The sequence below is a fragment of the Ailuropoda melanoleuca genome, chromosome 4 (genome assembly GCF_002007445.2).
Source record: "Ailuropoda melanoleuca isolate Jingjing chromosome 4, ASM200744v2, whole genome shotgun sequence".
NCBI lineage: Eukaryota > Metazoa > Chordata > Mammalia > Carnivora > Ursidae > Ailuropoda > Ailuropoda melanoleuca.
Genome location: NC_048221.1, coordinates 40,289,561 through 40,305,906, shown reverse-complemented (window position 1 = coordinate 40,305,906; position 16,346 = coordinate 40,289,561). Strand labels below are relative to the sequence as shown.

General features: G+C 38.7%; 1 protein-coding gene across 1 annotated transcript in view; it reads left to right on the top strand.

Annotated features, from left to right (window-relative positions):
* Positions 1–16,346, top strand: part of CNTN3 (contactin 3) — a 331,370-nt gene that overhangs the window by 48,587 nt on the left and 266,437 nt on the right. The window lies entirely within an intron of this gene.

The following is a 16,346-nucleotide window of genomic DNA, read 5'->3' as shown; positions in this document are numbered from 1 at the left end:
AAAAAAAAAGAAAAGGAAAAGAAAAAGGAAAAAGAGAGAGAGAGGAAAGAAAGAAAGAAAGAAAGAAAGAAAGAAAGAAAGAAAGAAAGAAAAAGAAAAGAAAGAAAGAAAGAAAACCACTTATACTCCACTCTGCTTTTTCCTTTTCCTGAGTTGAATGAAGAAATGGTGGAGGGTAGGTTTGATGTTACAGAGGAGGACACTGGATTCCCGGATGACTTTGTGGCACAGGGCTACTGAAGTCTAAATTGTTAAGTAGGAGAGAAACACGCTCCTGTCTTATTTAGGCTACTGAAGGATGTGTTTTTCTGTATCAGCCTCTGCTCTGACCATCACGTATCGTTGTTCTACTCTGGCTGTGTTTGTCAGGATTCTTACTTTGCAAGCAATAGAAACTAGCTCCATTATTTAAGCAGAAAGGGAATTTATTTAAAGGATGCCCAATAAATCAAGAAGAAAATATCTAAAGGGCCAGAGAGCCAAGCCAGGAATTTACATAGCCAAGAACATCAAGAACCCTGTGGATCTCATAGTTTGTATCATGAATACCACTACCAGTATAAGACCCAGGTGCTGGAACTGCTGCTGTGTGTTCTCTGAAAAATGAAGGGCCTGCCACCACTGTCACCACTCTCCGTTAAGATGAATGCTGTGTGCCATCAGCTCCCCATTCAAAGTCTGGGGTGAGCGTATTTACTTGTCAGAGCCTCTGTCATGGGCTGCGTCATAGCTGCAAGGGAGCCTGGGAAAACAGGTTTCTGGCAACTGGAGTTCTGTTCTGGAGGATTCTGCTTCAGGCCTCGCGGGGAGTTTTCACATGTACGCAGTGAGGATGCTGACTGCCCAGATAGACTGGCACAAGTCCACTTCACCTATAATAGGAATGTTAGGATTCCAAATTGGATTCCATTATCACTTAGCAGTAGCATTGCGGAACGTGGCACTTGCAGGCGTAACCTTTCCAGTAGGCAGTGATGTATCTGTTTTTAGCTCCTACAATTGAAGAGCTAATGTGGATTTTTTCCCCCATCGGGCTTATTGGGTTTCAAATAAAAAGGTATTCTGAAGAAGGGAAATGAGAAAGCAAAAACATCTGCGACTGGGCAACCAAATGAAGCACTAAGGAGAGGTGGATTGAATAGTGGAATGTAGGGAAACAAATAGATGGTACCCAGCAGCTGTAGTGGGTACACTGCTTTAAAGCCATTCCCCCAGAAAAGGAACAGTGGGATGAGCCGTGATTGAGTTGCATGATGCAGTGGAATGTTCAGCTAATCAGGCAGTCTAATTGACTGAACATCTGCAGCTGTTTTATCGTTATTCTCAAATGGGCATTATCACTTTGCATGCCAGGGATGCGTCCGTGTCTCTTAGCCTTTCTAATAGAAGCTCACTGTGGGGTTTACATTTCGATTGATTTTAATTGCATGAAAATTCAAGTGATCAGCTTTAAGGTCAAATACAGTAATTTCTCCCCGCTTTCTGTTGTCTGAACTGCTCTGAAGGTAAGGGTTGGAAAAGTTGACGTGTCCAGAAGGGAGCGGGGCTCCTGATGACTTGAGTGAAAGCACTCTGGAATCGTGTTAGCAGAAAGCATCCAGACAGAGTTCAGTGCTGCCTGTGGTAGCAGAGGGAGAAGCAGAGGAAAAGCCATGTGTGGCTGGTGTATCCAAGTGTACAAAAACCTTCATGGCTTACCATCAACTCATTTTTGAGCAAAAGGATTTACTTCCATGGGCCCATCTTCAGTCCCTCGTTTTCCCTTTTGAGTTTATTACCTGGATATAATTTGTGTTCATGCCTGAGCCCTAATTATTTTCAATAATCGTTTTCTGGATGCTGTTACCATAGCATCTAATTCTTTGACAAATAAAGAAAAGATAACAATGTTTCTGCACTTTTTCTTAAGTTTGTGATGCAGACACCAAAAGAAAGACTTAAAAGGAAGAAGACAATGCAAAATGAAAAATTTAAAAAGGGAGGAAAGCATTATATTTGGGGAAATTATGAAAATAACAACAGATATAACAAAAGCAGGTCTTAGTTTACTTTTACTTGAATCTGTGTAAAAACTGAAAGTGTTTATTTTCACAGCTAGTCATATATGCTAGAACCCATTACCTGCAAACATGTTAACAATTTTGTTTCATTTTGCTTTGTTGTGTCAATAATTTCTCCTGGGAATGAGAATAAAAAATGATGTGGCTCGTGGAAATATGGGGAAAATGCCAAGAGACGTATAGATCTCAGTCCCAGGGGTTTAGGTGAATTACTATCCTGGATGAGTCAGGTTTGTGAGAATAGCTCACTTCATAGCTCCTAGAAATGTTTTCTAAAGCTCTTGGGGGCATGTGAGTTTGAATGCTAAATCCATTTCAACCTTTCTTACTTGTAAAGTATGTGGTCAGTAGAAACAAACAAACACACACACGTATCTTTATGTAAAACAAGATGATCGTATGTTGTTTTGGTGCATGAAAAGCTATTTCCTTTTTAAGAAATTATTTCAAGAATTCACTCATTTATGGAGCGCCTGGATGGCTCAGTCAGTTAAGCATCCAACTCTTGATGTCAGCTCAGGACATGATCTCAGGGTCATGAGGTCAAGCCCTGTGTTGGGCTCCATCTGGGCATGGAGCCTGCTTAAGGTTCTCTCTCTCCCCCTTTCTCTCTGCCCCTCCCCCCCAATAATAGAAAAAGAATTCACGCATTTACAAAGAAGCTATTGAGTTTTATCTAGCTACATGTAAAGTATTGCAGAGGGCACTGAGGATGAGAGCAGTATCTATTCCTTCTCTCACAGAACTCCCATTTCAGTTGAAGGGAGATACATGCTAAATGTAAAAATAAATGAATGTAATAAATCCAGGGAGTGATAATGGATAAAATGACCATATGACAAGATTTTGTAATGAGGACAGTGAGGGGAGCAGGACTCTCTAAGGGAGGCCTGTCCTGACCAGAGACCACGAGAATGGGAGGAAAAGCAAACCATGGGAGGTTAGGGCAGAAGGAAGATTTATAGCAAGTACAAATGCTCCGAGAAGGGAATACAGTTGACGTACTTGAAAGGCCAATAGCTGGAATGTAGTGATGAAGCCTGAGTGAAGGAAGAGGAAGTTAGAGGGAGAGATGGGGGCCAGAAGATGTAGGCCTTTGTAACCCATGGCAAGGAGCTGGGTTTTTTTTCCAAGAACAATGGGAAGTAATTGGAGAGTTTCAAGCAGGGAATAGCAAGATATCATCTAGGGTTTCAACATTGGCTACTGGGAGGGGAATGAAAAGGAGGGGAGAGCAAGAGGAGAAGCAGACAAGCTAGTTAAATGTCAGTTTCAATAATCCTGTTAAGAGATTAGAGTAGTTTGGACTAGGGTGGCAGGCTGGAGATGGAGAGGCATGGATAGCTCATTTCTAATTTTTTATAAGTATGTGCATGTGTGCGTACATTTACACATGTGTATATACCTATACACATAATACATTTATATATTTTTATGTAAATTGAAAAAATTTAAGGCCTTTATAGGTTAATACAGCACCTAAGGAAACTATAATTACATCTGTCTTCTGTTGAGGTTACCATCCCTAATAGCATCATTCAGAATGAGCAGTCGCCCTTATCCGTCGGTCAGTCAGCCTGCATTCAGGGCTCTATAGGTATTAGCTCAGCCAGTTCTCAAGAGCTAGGTGTTATTGTTCAATTCCTATTTTAGAGAAGCGACTAATGCTTGAAAGAGTGCACTGATGTACCTGCTGGCACCTAGCCAATGAATTCATTGCTGACATCTGCACCCAGGGTTGTCTGGCTTCAGAGCCTGAGTGTGCTGACATGGTATATTGATGTCATTGATGGTCATCCAGCCCATAGGGGTGATAGTAAACATAAAATGCCTGTTGAGTTGCCACCCTCTGAATGAACGATACACGATCGTACTTGCCTTAGAGATGCATATTCTGGACTTGGGGCTATTACCAGTGCCTCAGTGTCTCAGACGTTAGATTTCATCATAACTGAGACTGTTGACGCCATGGTTCTGACTACAGGTCACTGAAATACCCTTTGAGCAGCCACTAAATCTGTAAATTATTATCTTAAGCAGTTGCCTAGTGTGATCAGGAAGCCATCAAAAGAGAAGAAACAACATTAAATCAAGTAGGAGGGTTATGCCTTCATTTCTTTTAAGGAGGCAGGATTTTTTTTTTCTTTCTTTCCTCTTTTTCTCCTTTGAGCAATGCACAAGCACTAAAATATTGCTCAGAGTTGCTATTTTTTTTTTTAAATTTAGGTTGGTTGTGGGTGTCTTAGTTTATTTTAATCTTCTGTGTTTACCCTTCAGTTCTGTCAAGACTGACTGCCAGCCACAAAGCTCCCTGCTGGTAGAGGTAGGCTGTAAGTCACAAGGTACACAGCCACTGCCACATGCCAGAGCTCCCCGATGACGAGGAATCTTCTGAGCTGCTGAGGAACAAGGCTCTAATGAGGCCCCAAAGGAGCAGGGGTGGCCAGTGCTTCCCCTTCGCTGTGGAGGAATCATCAACATCTTAGGGATCGTTAATAACAAAAAACCCACTAATGCAAATCATTTGGTTCCCTGCATCTAAAGAATCACAGGTGTTTTTTCCAGTGGAAAGACAGCTTAGCAACTTTCATTTTTCATGTTTCATTTTGCTGTTAAGGAATCTGAGTGCCAGTGTAGACTGAGAAACTTTGTATTTAAATCCATTTTTGTGTTTTTCCTAGTAATTATTTTAATTATGAAAAGAATGGCTAATGTTCACTGAGCCTCTGTGTTTAGTACATTTTTATGCCTTATTTAGTTCTTAAGGCAGCCCTTTGAATGAAGTTACTATTGTCAACCCCATGTTATAGATAAAGAAAATAAGATATAAGATGTTAAATAATATACCCAAGGTCAAAGAGTCGGTAAATAGTAGATCAAAGACTCAAATCCAAGTTCAATATACCAAAGACTATGCAAATCATCTATATGCTGGTTTTTTTTATTATTCTTAAAATAATACACATCTGACTGAAAAATATTTGCAGGAGGGCTTTGCATGCCATGGGTCATCATTTTAAATATATGGCACTGGGATACATGGATATGCCACTAACAATTGTTGAGGCCTGTTGCAAAAATGTACTCCTAAAACTGGAAGGTGTCTTAGATTGTCTTCCTTGGGAGAGTGACTCTGAGACACAGTTCTGCATATAGGCAGTTTCTTGGGGGAGTGTTTTCAGGATCAAGTCCTGTGAGAGAACAAAAGAAATAGGATTGAGCCAAGGGATGAGATCACCTGTGGTGCAGGCATATCCAAGGCCTCAGTCCATCCTCTAGTGAGATCTGGGCTGGGCTTGGCCTTAGGGGTTGCCCTTTCTTGAGACAGGAGACTAGGCCTTTATATACCATACAAATAGCAGTGATTCCCCTAGGGAGGGAAGTAACAGCTTTGAGAAGGGTGATTCTCTTTAGCTGAAGGCAGGTCCTTTAGAGGGTCTCAGACAACTGTATTTCTATCTACTGGGGTAATGAATGGCTCGTTCTGAAGGGAGCAACGACAGTCCACTCTTTGTATGGAACACAAACACTTGCTTTGTGTAGTAGGTTTTGGAAATATCTTCTCCAAGATTCTTCTTGGTCTCTTGGAGAAACTTACCAGGGGACAATTAATGGGAGAAAATACATTCTTCACCTCTGCATCTGGTTTTCATGAACAGATAATACACAAAAATACTGTATAGGTATGTATATGAGACCTGTCTCTCTCCTTTTGTACCCATTCTAGATTCTCTTTGGCAGGTGTTTCTCTTCTTTCTTTGTTGATCTTCTGGCATGAGGGATCTGAAGTGGAAAGATGAAAACTTTAAAGCTCAGTGGAACTCTGACTGTGTCAGGTAGAAATCTTTCCTCTTTAGAAACAAAGATTCTTAAATTCTGGGTTTCAGCAAATAAAAAAAAAAAAAGGTTTTCTGTGTGAGGCAATGGGGTCATAGGTGAAGCCACTTGTACTCCTAAACATATGTATTCTACCAATTAAGGACACATCTCCATATATAATGGTCATAAATTTGGGTGCGTCCTGGAGCATGATGCCTCATTCTTTCAGGGAATCTTCTACAATCTGATGCCTCTTGTACCTTAGGAATGCCATTACAATGCTGGGACAACTGAGTACGCACATGCAAAAGAAGTTAGACCACCACCTCACACTATGCAACACATTATTTTAAAATAGATCTTAGGCCTAGCATAAGAGCTAAAACTACAAAACATTTAGAAGAAAACTTACGTGCAAATTTTCATGGCTTTGGATTAGGCAATGGCTTCTTAACTATGGCATCCAAGAAAAGAGACATAAATTGTACTTCATCAGAATTAAAAACCTTTGTGTTTTAGAGGATACCATAAAGAAAGTGAGAAGACCACCCACAGAATGGGATAAAATATTTGTAAATCATTTACATAATAAAAGATTCTGGAGAATGTAAGAACTCTTGCAATGAAATGATAAAGAAGCAAATAACCCAGTTAAAAAAGTGGGCAAAGGATCTGAGGAGAGATTTAAAGAAGACATACAAATGGTATGAACACCTGACAACATACTCAAGACAATTAGGTGACAAGCAAGGACTGGGAGAAAATATTTACAAAAAAACCTATCTGATAAAAGACTGTTATCCAAAATATACAAAGAACACTTAAAATTCAACAGTAAGAAAATGAACAATCTGATTTAAAAATGAGCCGAAGATCTTAGAAGACACCTCCCCAAGGGAGATATACAGATGGCACATAAGTGTATAAAAAGATGTTCTGCATTACGTGTCATCAGGGAAATGCAAACGAAAATAACTGTGGGATACCACTATGCATGTATTAGTGGCCAAAATCCAAGACACTGATAACACCACGTACTGGCAAGAACGTGTAACAATATTAACTCTCATTCATTCCTGGTGGGAATGGCAAATGGTATAGTCACCTTGGTAGATGGTTTGTCAGTTCATTACAAAAGTAAACATACTTGTACCATATGATCCAGCAGTTATGCTCCTTGGTATTTACCCAGAGGAGTTGTAAACTTACACAAAAACTTGACACAGATGTTTATGGTAGCTTTATTCACAATTGCCAAACTATTGATGCAGCTAAGATGTCCTTCAGTACGTGAATGGATAAATAAATTGTGATGCATCTTGTCAGTGGAATATTATTTAGCCCTAAAAAAGAAAGGAGCTATTTCGTGTCATGAAAAGACATGGAGGGACTTGAAATGCATACTACGAAGTGAAGGAAGCCAATCAGAGAAGGCTGTATGCTCTGTGATTCTAACTACATGACGTTCCAGAAAGGACAAAACTGTGGAGACAATAAGTCGATTTTTAAGGAGACTAAGGGAAGGGAGAGATGAATAGGCTTAGTTCAGAGAATTTTTAGGGCAGTGAAACTATTGTGTGTGATATTATGATGGTGAATACATGTCATTAAATATTTGCCCAAACTCATTGAATGTACAGCAAGAGTGAACCCCAAGGTAAACTATGGCCTTTAACTGATAATGGTGTGTCAGTGTAAGTTTGTTAATTGTGACCCCTGTACCTTCTGGCATGAGATGTTGATCGTGAGGGTGGCTGTGTGGGTCTGGAGGCAGAGGGTATATGGGAAATCTCTATGTTTTTGCTCAGAGTTGCTGTGAACCTAAGACTCCTCTAAAAAATTTAGTCTGTTAAGGCAATCGATCTTCATAACACTTTATCGGGCCAATGGCTTCTTTGTAGTATGAAGTGTGTTAGGACAAGTGGCGTATGTGCCGGCTGTGCCCACTTCTGCATCTTCATTGTTGTCAAGTTGGGTTTTTGATCAGATGTGCTCTTATCTGTGATCTCGTGTGAGATGATTCAGGTGCTCTCTAAGCCGTTCTGTAATGGTGCTAGTTAAGACCCATGGGCACAAGAGGCAAACCTATACCTGGAATATAGATCAGTTTCTGTCAAGATGAATTCCTGCACCTGCCAGGATGGAGGGAGTCTGATGTAATCAAATTATTGCCAAGTTGCTTGTGGTCTTTATGGACACAGCCATATTTGGGGCTCAGTGTTGGTCTCCTGATAGTAATTGGTGTAGCTTTGGTGAGTGGGGAGACTGTGCTTTTGGGCCCCATCCATGGCCTCCATCTGTGCTGCTGCCCCATCCTGCACCCACTCTACCAGCGCCGTGGGAGTTGATGACAAAAGCTGGCTGACAACTGGTGAGCTCTTCTGCCTTACTAGGTTATTGACAGCCTCTCTGGGGTGTAATACTTGTAATACTAAGATCTTCACCTTTTGTGCCCACTCCTGTATTTCTTTTCACATCTTTGTACCACAGGTCCCTCTGTCCCTGATCTATTCTCCTTTCCTATTTTAGGCTCCTGACCCACTAGCCAAGCCATGAACACCTGCCTTTCACTCCAGGTATATTCTTACCTGGGGATGCTTCCCTTTTAACAGAAAATGGATGCTCTGCCCATTGTGAGTATTTGCCTTGGTGGCTGTCTCTTAGAGTCTTCTCTGCTTGGAGATGGGGTTTATTTTGACACGCACACAGAGGCACCGCTGGCCAGGCTGGCCCTGCTTATGCTCCATCCCAGAAATACCGCCTCCATGTATGATGGATTTCTGCTGTGCCTGCCTGACCATGTGACTTGGTGGGTCTGACCGAACCTGGTTATGATGGGCAGTGCTATCAGAATGGTTACATAATGTCTCATGATCAGACATCTCTCTTTACCAGGGCACAGGAGCTCTGCAGGAGCTGTTTTCCAAATGGTGTATAATTTTCCACTGCAGAAGGCATGCCCTTGCTCCAGGACCCTGAGGGGATATGTTGTGATTCTCTTATTGGGACTTGCCAGAAACTTTACAGTGCATTTATCCACCACTGATACTGTTAAAACCATAGCATCTTCCAGGTCATATGGCCCTAGGTGAAGGGCTACTTGAACTCATGTCCTTGTCTGCTGTAGTCTTTTCTGGCTCTGTGCCCACTGAAAACTGGAAATCTTTGTATCATCTGGGTAACTGGTCAAAGAATTGTTCAGAAGAGAAATAGACCTAACTGGCTGGGGGGGAGGGAGTTGACAATGTAGTGATCTGTCCTTTACTTTGGTGAAAATGTCCTCATATGCTCCATATCACTGGACCTATAAAAATAAAAAAAAAGTTCAGCTATAAGGCCAACCACGGGATGTAGGTAGGGTTTTCTTCCCACTTTCTGGAACACATGTATTGTATCAAGACCTTTAATACCCTTGCCATATGTTGCTCATTTTGTCTAATTAACATGCTGTTATTATTACAACATCATGTTGTTCAGAATGTCCAGACTGTTTAGGTCCCTTGGGACTATATTACATCCATGGGTGGAAGAGTTATCATATCCTTGGAGCAAGACCTTAAGTGTGTGCAATTTTCTATCCCTAGTGAATGCCCTAGAAAAATATTGAAAGTTCAATAATTTTTATTATGAAGGCTACATTATTTTAATGTCAGAATGGTATGATATATAAGAAGGAAATAACCTATATACATGTGATTTTAAGAAAGAAAATTCTTACTAAAATGTAAAATTCTAACTAAAATATTAACAATTGAAATTCAGCGGTGTATTAAGAGGATAACTCTGACCAAGGAAGGCTTATTCCAGGAATGTAAGACTATTTCACTGTGTCACAAGGGTCAACAAATTAGTTTGGAAAAACCATATGAAGATAGTAAATATATACTGAAAAACCACCTACTAAGGATCAGCTGTTGTTCCTTGTTTGGTATGTAGATAAAATAGAATAGAAAGTGTTTAGATAGGACAAAGGCTCTATACTAAAAACTATTAAAACCAACATGTATTAGTTTAAATGGCTAACCACTATGATTAAAATTTAAAAAAATGCAAGGATGCCTTTGATCACCATTATTTCTACAAACATACTATAACCAAATGTACACGACTTGGCATAAGAAGAGACAGATTGGCATACTAGAATATAGAATCCAGAAATAGATCCTAGTATATGTGAGAATTTAAGCTATACCAAAGATGGCATTTCAGTTCAGTGGTAAATAGATGATTCATTTAACAAGTGGTACTGGCACGAATGGCTATCCATCTGGAGTAAAGTTGAAATTGCGTCCTTACCTTACAGTGTATATATTAAAATAAATTCTGTATGGATGAAGGATTTAAATATGAAAACAATCTTAGGAGGACATTTAAGAAGCTGTATGTTTAATAGTGGGGAAAACATTCTTAAGATAGCAACCAAGAGATATAAGGAAAATATAGACATATCGTTCATGTAAAACGTAAAAATTATTGCATAGAAATTATTAGCACAGAGAGAATCAGTAGAAAATATGGTGAAGAAAATTTGCATGCAGATGACAGGCAAAGCATTAATATCCATAATATACAAAGATTTCTTATTCTTGACATTTGTTAATTTTATTTCTATATAAATAGCCCAATAAAAAAGGAATAAAGTATCAAACAGGTAATTCATACAAGAGTAAAACCAGGGAGCTAGCAAATACGTAAAAGGATGCTCAAAGTTCATGAGGTCATGGCAAAAGTGAAAAAGTGAGGGCATTTGCTTGTCAAGTAGAAATATAAATTGTTTCATCCTTTTTGTAAAGCAATCTGATGCTATTATTTTAAAAATTATACATTACATATATTTTCTTTCCTGAGAATCTGTTCTGTATAAGTGAAATATTATGTGTCTGTGTGTCTGTCTGTTAAAGAGCTTGGAAAGGGTTGAATACACTTCCGTGCATCTACTTACAGTATATTATATAGTTGACCCTGAACAACGTAGGGGTTAAAGGCAGTGAACCCCTCCAACACAGTCAAAAATCTGCGTATAAGTTTTGACTCCCCCCAAACTTAACTGCTAATAGGCTACTGTTGACCAGAATCCTTACTGATAACATAAGTAGTCGATTAACGCATATTGTATGTATTATATGTATTATGTACTGTATTCTTACAGTAAAGTAAACCAGAGAAAAAATATTAAGAAAATTGTAGGAGAAAATACATGTACAATACTAAACCGTATTTATCCAAAAAATTGCGTCTAAGTCAACGTGCATAATTCAAACCCATAGTGTTCAAAGGTCAGGTGTCTAACTGTTAAGAATGATGTATTGACAGGCACCTGGATGGCTCAGTCCCTTAAGCATCCAACTCTTGATTTCGGCTTAGGTCATGACCTCAGGGTCGTGAGATCGAGCCCTGCAATGAGCTCCATACTGTGTGTGGAGCATGCTTTAAAGATTCTCTCTCTCTCTCTCTCCTTCTGCCCCTCCCCCACCTCACATGCTTTCTCTCTTAAAAAAAAAAAAAAAAAAAGAGTGATGTGTTAGAGCCATGACAGTTGACTTGGAGAAATTTTTATTGGGTATTACTGAATAAGAATAGCAAATTGCAGAAAAAAAACAAAACAGTATTGTAAATTTTGCAGATCGATGACAAACACTTTAGGTAGGTATATATTTGTGTATTAATATGTTTGTATGAATGTATATATATTTAAATACAGTTAAATTAATAAAAATGGGGGACACTATGGAAGGATACCTCTTCTATTGGCTTGTTAACCTGGAATAAGTGGAATGGGAATGACAGGGTGATGTGTATATATGGGGGGAGGAGTGAAGTGCAGAAAAGAGGTAGTAAAAGAAAAAATTAATTTACTAAATTAATAAAATTTAAATAAAACAAAAGAAAACCAAATGGGATTAAAAATTATTTTGGGTGCTTCTGAATGTGGGTGTTTATTGACTGTTTAAAGTTTCAAGAAATGAAACCGAATCATTATTTTCATTTTTTGGTTGGGGGGAGGGTCAGAGGGAGAGGCAGGGAGAAAATCTTAAGCAGGCTCCACGCCCAGTGCAGAGCCCAACACAGGGCTGGATCTCACAACCCTGAGATCATGACCTGAGTGGAAATCCAGAGTCAGATAATTAACCAACTGAGCTACTGAGCCATTGCCCAAATAAAGAACTTTAAAAAGTTACTAGGAAGGGAACCTGGGTGGCTCAGTTGGTTAAGCATCTGACTCTTGATCTCAGCTCAGGTCTTGATCTCAGGGCTGTGAGTTCAAGCCCTGTGTTGGGCTCCATGCCCAGCATGGGGCCTACTTTAAAAAAATAAAAATAATTCAAGAGTTATTGAGAGATGGTATGGTAGAGATTGGACCCAGTTCTCAACTCTGCCTTTTATCTCCTGAGGATGGTACGTAAAGTATAAGCTACTATAATTAAGACAGCTTTATTGATGTGATCTAAATGGTCACATTTAAAAAAAAATTATCAGAGTATTTTTTAGTAGCAACTCAACAAATTCGTATCATTTACTTCTTATCACAGAATATCCGAGTATCCCTAAGAAAGTGAGTTTCATATTTAAAAATTCTGTATGTTTTGTTAGGAAAAAAGATCAAGAACTTATTCTTGTAATACAATTTAAATAAAAGACCTTGACTTTAATTGCCTTGACCTTAACGAACTTATAGGCCTTGACTTAAGGTCCCTTGACCTTAATGAACTTATAGTCTAAATTAAGGCAATTACTAGATCTGAGAATGTAAAAATAAAATGCTTACATTAATGCTTGTGAATAGACAGATGGATTTAATGGACACTTCAGACATGGTAGAATTTGAAACTGTTAAAACTGATACCAAGTAGATTTAGAGTTATTAAGATATTAAGGAGAGTAGTGGGGATTCCAAAACGATAATTTTCGCAAAGCCCTGAAGGTTGAGTATGGGAGTGATCAATCAGCAAACATATGTTCATTTAGAAAATCATTTTGACAGGATTGAAGATCCTAAATGGGCATCCCCTCAGAGATTAGAGAAATTTTAAGGAGAACTTTCTATTCTGAAAATTTTAAAGCAAATTATAGACATTCTAATTTCAAGTTTGGATATTAGCGGCTAATTGCTGTGAATTAACTAGTGGGTATTTTAAACAGTAACCCTGCAGGACACACATCTCTACACCTGCCTCCTGGAACTTTTGTTATAGTGTATATATGGTTTTGGAATAATAATATTAGTTTTTTTTAAGATTTTTTATTCTGTGTCTCAGAATTACTTCTCAACTTCACTGTACTAGAGAATCACCTAGGCTATATTTATAAAATGCAGATTCCTTGATCTCACACTGATGTTCTCATTCAGTTAATCCAAGGGAGGAAGGGGCTTTATAATTGGGTTTTTAAATAAGCAGCTTAAAGGATTCTGAAGGAGATGGTTAACAGTATGTCTTTCCAGAAGCACCTCCCATTGAGAGTGGGAGGTGGTCTATATTCAGTACTGTAAACCTGAGAAAGTTTATGTACTGGTAAATAACAGTGCTTGGATAAAAAGAATATATCTATGCATCATTAAATAATTTTGAGTGCTCATAAAACTATGTTGTAAATACTACTTAAAAGCAGAACATTTTTACGTATGTTCAGTGAAGAGTTTGACAATATGATCGGAAAATGAATAAAGGCTCCTTTACACTTTAAGGTTTCTCAAAGTCAGATATGTAATATTCTTGAGCTGTTCAATGTATAATGTTATATCATAAGGTTGTGAATTCATATCATAATTTATTGAGAAGAAATTCTAATAATGCCTTTCCCCTTTCAATGCCAGCTTGACCTCCCATGTCAGTTTTCCCAATTTATTTTCTGCCTGTGGTCTCTGATCAATATAGAAAAATCAGTCTGTGTTCTTTCTGACTCTTGCATTCCTGGAGTTTCTGATTAATTTGTCCTCAATGACTCTACAAATTCCACCATTGCAGATTGAAAGTATAACTTGAACTTGTCAGTCAAATATGATTAAAAATCACTTGCAAAGAAGTAATATTTTTTTTCTGTGTTCTTTTAGCAGTCTTTGTACTTGACCTGCATTTCCACTGGAAAAAAAATTTTTTTAAAGATTTTATTCACCTCTTTGAGAGAGAGAGGGCAAGAGCAGAGGGGAGGGCAGGAGCAGAGGGGAGGGGCAAGCAGACACCCTGCTGAGGTGGAACCTGGGGATGTGAGGATGTGGTGCTAGATCCCAGGACCCTGAGATCATGACCTGAGCCAAAATCAGTCAATTAACTCACTGAGCCACCCAGGCACCCCTCCACTGGAAAAACCCTCAATTTAACAACTTGGTTAGATGGTTAAATCGCTGTTCTGTCCAGTTTTGTTTCCTATTCCTATGCTGTTTCCGTTTTTCTACGCAGCTTTGGCATTTCTGTGATTTCAGGATGAAATGTAGGGCTGTGAGGTTTTGTGAAGTTAATCATGGGGTACTTACAGGTTTGATTATGTAATGCTCATGTTTGGGCAGTTGCTATGATCAAAGTGTCCCTTAGGTTTTTCCGGAGGGGGGGACATAAATTAATATCTGTATATAAAATATAAATATCTTCTAGGTAAATTTAGAAAACAATATTGAAGGTATAATTGTGGTACTTCCTGTGATATTCTACTTAATTAGTTTGTATCATTTTACTTGGAAAATAGTTTAGCTTATATTAATTCATGTTTTTTATGAATGCATATTTTCATCTTTCTCCATTTTGAATCTCAGAGTATTTTCACTTTAAACCCCTTTTGTAAGAACCCTATGATAAGTGTCATAAGCAATATGTTACTTGGAGCATTAAATCCAAAAGCCTTAGCTTGGCGACATCGTTTGTGAAGTGTTTCAGATCTGTTACCATCAGAGATTATGCCTAAGTAATAAATTATATGCTAGTTTTCAACCTTATTTTTTCTGGTCATATTGTCTTCTTAAACGCCTGTGTATTCTTGTATTCTCTTTTATCTCATGTCTCAATTTTCCGCACATTCCATTTACTTTCTGCCTGTTGAATACTTTGAAATTTAACACCCTGTGTTTTTTAACTGTTAGGTAAATTTGGGTAGCAGCCATTCTTAATTTTTTAACAGAAAAAAGCCTGAAAATTTATTAATCAGTACTTTTATAATTTAAAGAAAATATGAAGTCATAAGAGAATGTTTTCAGTTGTAAAAGTAGAAAAGAATAAATAGGATCAAAATTAGTGAATCTTTTAAAGAATACTGAAACAATGTGTCTGATAAATTTATACCATTAACTACAATCAAGACCCTGTGATCACTGCTGAGTCATGTCAGATGACACTCATTGTTTCTGACTCATCATGTTATACTACTTAGTGCATTTCAGTTGAGTAGTTAATAACTCAGTGATTCTTAAATATCAGTGTGGAGCAGAATTGCATTAAGAACTTTTTCGAATACGTACATTGCCAAGCCTCAGATTTTGCTTGGATAGAGCAAAAACATATGGGTTTTGAAAAATCTTCCCAGTAGTAATCCACTATTTTATTTTTTTATAAAGATTTTTTTTATTGGGGGGGAGGGAGAGATTGCACAAGTTGGGGGAGGGGCAGAGGGAGAAGCAGGCTCCCCACTGAGCAGGGAGCCCAGTGCAGGACTCCATCCCAGGACTCAGATCCTGCCTCTAGCCGAAGCCAGATGCTCAACCGACTGAGCCACCCAGGTGCCCCATAATCCACTATTTTAATGGCCTGATTTATCTTCTTTCGATTTTGCAAGTGGCCACTAGCTTAATTTTTCCAAATCACAAACTATTTAAATACACCTTTTTCCAAAGCCTCGGTTGCTTCTCATATTTATAGGATGAAATTCATGTTTTAGTGTTTAAGTCCCTCCTCATCCCAGAGGAGGCTGGTTGGAAGATAGCAGAGTTACAGCTGTAATTGCTATATCATGCATCACCAATGGTGAAATTCATGACACTCAAGTCATTGTCTTTTTCTTGCACCCACAGCAGACATTGGCAGTCGGGCACTGGACTGCTTTCAGCAGAACTCAGATTTGATCTGAGCATCCTTTATCACATAGCTGTACAGAAAACTACAACCAAATGGTGAGACTTGACATGTCCAGTGAAACCAATTTACCATCATATTCTACCTGAACTTTTTGTTCTAGTCTCCAGCTTTATAGAGTCTAGGAAAAAAAAAATCTCGGGGTGCCTCAGTGGCTCAGTCAGTTGGGCGTCAGCCTTCAGCTCAGGTCATGATCCCAGAGTCCTGGGATGGGATCGAGCCCCACGTCAGGCTCCCTGCTCAGCGGGGAGTCTGCTTCTCCCTCCTCCTGGGCTGCTCCCCCTGCTTGTGCTCTCTCTCTCTGATAAATAAATAAATAAATAAATAAATAAATAAATAAATAAATAAATAAGTAAATAAAATCTTTAAAAAAGCAATCTAATATTTGCTTTTGTAGTGAAGCATTTCATGC